Source organism: Staurois parvus, unplaced genomic scaffold (genome assembly GCF_062004578.1).
Source record: "Staurois parvus isolate SC_StPar_1 unplaced genomic scaffold, SC_StPar_1.0 ptg000980l, whole genome shotgun sequence".
Classification (NCBI taxonomy): Eukaryota; Metazoa; Chordata; class Amphibia; order Anura; family Ranidae; genus Staurois; species Staurois parvus.
The window spans coordinates 2,274,715-2,280,714 of NW_028318776.1; positions in this window are offsets into that span (position 1 = coordinate 2,274,715).

Here is a 6,000-nt window from a genome sequence, read left to right on the forward strand (position 1 = left end):
TCTGATTGGCTGAATTTCCCGCTGGCATTTTACTATTTATCTCAGACTGAAGACTTACCAGAGTAATGGTCAGAAACTGTTCTACAGGAATGACTGGAGACCAAAACTATGCTGTAGGAGTCAAAGACTAAAAATATATTACATGGAACTGTTGGTCATTCAAAATTCTTTAAAAATGAATGCTCTCACTAACAGGTGCTGGGATTCTTGGGCCATACTTCAAAGACCCAATTGCCACATGTGCTGCATATTGAGCACCTTGAATGTATCTTGTAGGGATTTCCACTGTATGTCCTTATCCCCATAGATCCTGCTTCTTTTTATGCCCACCTTAGAGTATTTCAGTGTTCCTGTCAACCTCGGGGGGGTTCCTACCTCTCTTGTTGCATTCCTAAAGTATAAAATGCATTAATAATATAATTTTTGATCATGAGAAATATAAGAAGTCAATAAATGGTGAGCATTACAGGAGATTCTGGAAAGTTAAACCATGAATTAGTCTCTTTTATCTCTCTTGGAAATCTGGAGTGAGATCATGGTTTTTAACTGCCCTTTCTATAAACTAAGAGGGAGGTTCCGTCCTCCCTGATGAATTTTTGTTTTATATTATTACGAATACCCCAAAGGTGCCAGAAAAAGAAACAGCAATTATGGTAATGAGATTCTGCCAATGGGATTCCTCAAGGGATATAATATATCAGTGAGTGCCTTTGGACTAGAGCAGATAACAGGATAGTTTGGGATTAAGGCCAGAGCAAGCAATAGTACAGGTCAGGCACAAGACCAGAACAGGTAACAAGATGGCTTAGGAACAGGATCAGAGCAGGTAACAGTATAGTTTAGGAACAAGATCAGAGCAGATATGAACAAAACTAGAACAAGTAATAGGACAGGGCAGGCACAAGACAAGAGCAATTAACAAGATGAGTTAGATGCAAGGCCAGAGCAGGTAACAGGATGGTTTAGGTATAGGGATGAACTGAACGTACCTGGGTCAGGTTTGTAGAGTGTGAGTAAAGTTATGGTGCTGAATCTAAACCCCATTAAAGTCAATGGGAACCAAGTATTATTTTCTAGGGTAATAGGCAAGGGATTGTCAAACAAATGGCAAGGGGAGGCTGAGAACTGCCCTTGGGAACATGTACCAGAGCAAAATTGTTTGGAAAATTTTGTGTTCCTCTATTGGGAGCAGAGATTCTAAAAATGTGTTAAGAATGCAAAATTCCTTTAGGTAACATTCTTGGGGGTGGCTTTAAACTGCCTGTGAAGTGGTACATATGTATGGTTGTACACATTCTACTACAGCAAAACTGACATTCACAAAGAAAAAAATACAGGTCCAACAACAGTTTTTGCTCCTTTACTTCTGTTTGTAGATTTGGGGATTCTCTTCATTTATATCAGACCCTTTTATTAGATAAGGGTTTGATATACAGTGCATTCATAAAGTATGCAGACCCCTTTCAATTTGGTTATGTTGCAGCCTGATACTACAGTTATTTACATTCATTTTTTTTCATTAATCTACACTCAGTACCCCATAATGATGAAGTGAAAACGGAATTGCAAATGTATGAGTTTTTTCTAGTTTTGTGTGTGAGCACAGCTGTGCTGTGTAATGATCTGAAGGACCAGCCAAAAGGTCCAAGCCTGAGGCCTGAGCAGTGGTGCTGTGAGAGGAAGACAGTAGGCTTAACTTCATTTTATGCAGGGGTAACCTTTTGTTCCATTGAAACTTTTATATCTTCTCTGAATAAAAGTGGGCCAGCATGCCCTAAACCAGTATTTACTGGGTGGACTGAACTCATTGGAAAACACTACACCTTGAATGAAACCCCGTTAACAGGTTGTCCCTCTTTCTCAACTTCTAATGTTGAGAGACATGAAAATAGGATATGGTCCAAAGAAAGTTAGATTTTTTTTCTCTATTCATGTGATTTACCTTTGCATAACGCAAGGTCATTGATGAAGCCTTTTTAACTATAAAATCATCTTCTCTCTCTTCTACTGCTGCTTAGTTACTCCGTTATAATGCCATTCTAATTGCAATTAGCTCTACAGTGATACACTGTAATTTACCATAACTGTGAGAAATATGTATGTTACATAACCTATTTAACTTATTGAAGACAATATGCTTTTCTGGGTCAAGCAGTTTTTCTGACCCATATTGTATACAAAAGTAGTAGACTAGACCATTAATAATATTTTTTCCATGTTTTTTCAGAAAAAAAGAAACAAAAAAAATAACTCTTCCTCAATGGAAAACAATAAAATAAATGTTTTATCGAGTAATTGAAACTTTAGGTACAAGATTAATGGCTCTTTCCTACCATAAAATAATTTATTTTCTCTAGTTTAAAAAAAAAGAGACATCCATTTATCATTATATGTGGTCTTGGCTATGTACAGTTAAGGACCAGAAGAACAGAACTGTGTCTTCAAGCAAACCAATGGGGGTGAACTAACTAATAAATTACCACAATCAATATTGCAGTCATTTGATCCACCAACACTCTTACTGGAGCAGATGTTTATAGTGGCTGCCCCCCCCCTCCCCCAGATGAAGGCAGAATTTTATCAGTAAGCAGAGGAGAGCAACTAAAATTAAATATAAAAAACATGGATGACTTCAGCTATGTGAGAAGGTTATCCGAACTCCTTGTGAAGATGTGGTTGAAGAGTAAGTTCACCATTTCACAAAAAATAAAAAGGGTGAACTAAATCACCCCCCCCCCCCAGTCCCTGCTGCACTTTGATGCCCACACCAACTGATGTAATAGTCCGTACACTTTACATGTGAAAGCTGAACTACACATACCCAGATTCTGCTAGTCCCACAATGCTCACAGTGGCTAAAGGGCATTGGTCAGCAAGGCAACGATCCCTGAAGAAGTAGACTCAGAAGAGATTCTTTATTAAGTCAACTGGAAGAGACAGTTGACTTCCAGTCATGTCAGAGAAGAACATGGAAGTGCACAGACAGGTGTGCAGCAGAAGAGTGGTTGATTCCTACAGAAAACTACTGGATTGGAGAGTATCTTTTTTCAAGGAAGAGCAGATGAATGACAGGATCTCCCCTGCCCTTCACACAACACATTGCATTATGGGAAAAGAATACTAGGAGTTTTGTGAATGGCTGAGGGGACAGGTTCGAAGGGCAAGTAATGAGGGTCCTTCGGAGTCACAGCCACTGCTATTAACCCACCAGCAGTGGAGGGTCTCTGGCATCACTGAATTATATTACAGTAAACACAACGCAGCAGAATGTGGGATACACATTATTACAGATAGAATAAGCTGGTTGTATACATCAAAAACATAACGTCAGCTTTAAGGGTTAGATAAAGCATTGCGGTGCAGGACAAAATGGATTTCTAGATATGGACATTTTATACATAGTTACATTGGTCCAGCTTGAACCAATGCCCTCCTATTCCTTCTGTTTCAAACTGCATTGTAATTGTACTGTCCCCTTTATATCGTAAAACACTGCGTAAACTGTTGGCGCTATATAAATCCTATATAATAATAATATACTGAATATATATCCGGCTGATGTCCCTGAGAGCTGGACATTACTGAAGTAGACATTGCTACTCCAATGATCTCCATTAGCTTCTGGGTCCAGCACTGATCAACAGACTTGCTGTATTCAGTACAGGTGCTGTTCAAAGAATACTTTACGTTCTCTACATAAATACAAAGTATTCTCTAATTGGACAAGATAGAAAGGCAGGGAGGTGTTGTCACACTCTCCTCCACATCCAATCAGAGAACACTTTACATTCATTTAGAAAATGCTAAGTATCCTCTGAATAGCGCCCATGTTTGATGCTCAGCACAACCTGGAAGTTAGTAAAAATCACTGGAGTAGTGGTATTTATTTGAGTGATTTCCAGTTGCCAGGGACATTAGCCAGGTATGGTTCAAGCTGGACCAATGTAACTATGTATAAAATATTTATAACTGGAATTTATATTTAAGAGTTCATTTTAGGGTGAAATGTTAGTATTTGGATAAGGGAAGGTCTACTTTGGTATACAGTATGTCAATGGTTAGAACAAGCAGGGGAACTACTGCACCAACAAAGCCTGACCAAAAAATAGCTGTTTTGTTAAACAAGCTCCCTCTGTATCTTCACAAGTAATTATATTCCTGGAATGTCACAATATATAGCAACATTATTGCATTTCAAAACATCGGTTCTTTTTATCATTAACAACTAGGCACTGAACTTCGCTCATGTGATTTTGCCTAGGCAGTGAGGAGTCTACTGCAGGCAGAAGGAAGCATAGTCCCAGTCTCCTCTTCCTCTGTGATTACTTTATCTCTGAACTAGAAACTGAGTCCAGTAAATAAATGCTATTGACCTTGGATGGTAGCTAAAAAAAGATGGTGCCATCCTTGTGGAAAAATAGTAGATGTAGGTATTATGACGATCACGGCATCAGACCCCAGCCCTTCTCACCAAACTCGTGACCGAAAAACTAGCCAATCTGAAACCGCGCTGTCATGTGCGTAACAATGCCACGCCCAGCTGCACCCTGCACAAAGATTTTCCAGCTAATGGACCACAACCTGTGTGCCAGGAGCCTGGAAGCAATTGTTACTGGATCAGGTTAATTACGCAATTAACCCTTCACACTGCCACCATCTCCTTTTTGTACAGAGAAAGAGGAAACTCTGCAATATCGGCAATAACACTATGATGTTTGCATAAGCGTCGGTGCACCACTGTCACCACAGGCAGCAATATACCGAAGTTTAAAACACACACAGTAGCGCTCTTCAGAGGCAGGGGTGCTTAGTTTGCATTAAAGAGCTTTAGAAACAGTTCAACACTTTCAGAAAGTAAGATTTATTACTAAAAGGTCAAAAGGGTACAATAAAAATATTTACAGAAAAAGATGTAGCCAATATATATATATATATATATATATATATATATATATATATATAAAATATACAGAAAACAATAGCACAGCTAAGAGATAACAGAAAGACGTTTAGAGGGTTAAAGTACTTGCCGTCAGCTCTGGGTTAAGCAGATCAGGTTTCAGAGCAAAAGGGCCTTATCTCCCAAAGTTGGTTCCGATGTTAAACGGGAGAATCTTCAACTTAGCTCAACTCAGCTTAGCCTAACTTCAAGCATCACAGACTTTATCTACTAACTCAGCAGGCTGTCTCCCTGAAGCAGAGAACCAATCGCTTCATTTGGGCGGGTGTGCCAGGCAGAGACCCAATCTGTGACCAAAAATCCCTCGTAGTTTATATTATGGTTCATAACTTACCCTGGATACATATAACATTCTATCCACGAGTAGATTAATACACAGAATCTTCTGCTGAATGTCTACATATGAAATATGAGATACCTGCTTGGATGGTTAAGGAGATATAATTTTCTGCTCTCCTGTATATGCCAGCTAGGGGGTGTAATATACCAGGCGACTTGTCTTAAAGTGAGCTGTCTGAAGATGTGCTCCATGTTTATGTAATTATGTCTTATTTGAAGATATAAAATTATATGGAAAAGTGAGTTTTTAAATGTAAGTCTGTTTTTACGACTACCTGGAATGCCTTTGAGGCTGCGTGAGGGCTTTATTTATGGTTTTACGATATCCCAGATTGCGAATCTAACAGGCATCTAGGCACCAGCTCGGCTGAGGTTTTATAGCCATGACGCCCTCCCAATGAGTTTGCTGCTTGTGATCTCTGCAACACACCACATGCCCCTCAACAGAGTGGGAGGGGGATGAGGAAAGCTGATTTGGGAGTAGAAAATGATCAAAGATAAAAGATCCTTAACAAGATGGATGACCGCGTCCATCTCTGTATGCACAATTGCTACAGGTATTATCAATGAGAGCACTATGGTCTTCTAAAAGCCAACCTCCTTGTACATTTGCACCCTTAATAAACAAAAAGAGTGTGCAAAACCTCTAATCATAAAAATCACAATTAAAGAAAACAATAAAGTGATACAAATAATATTAG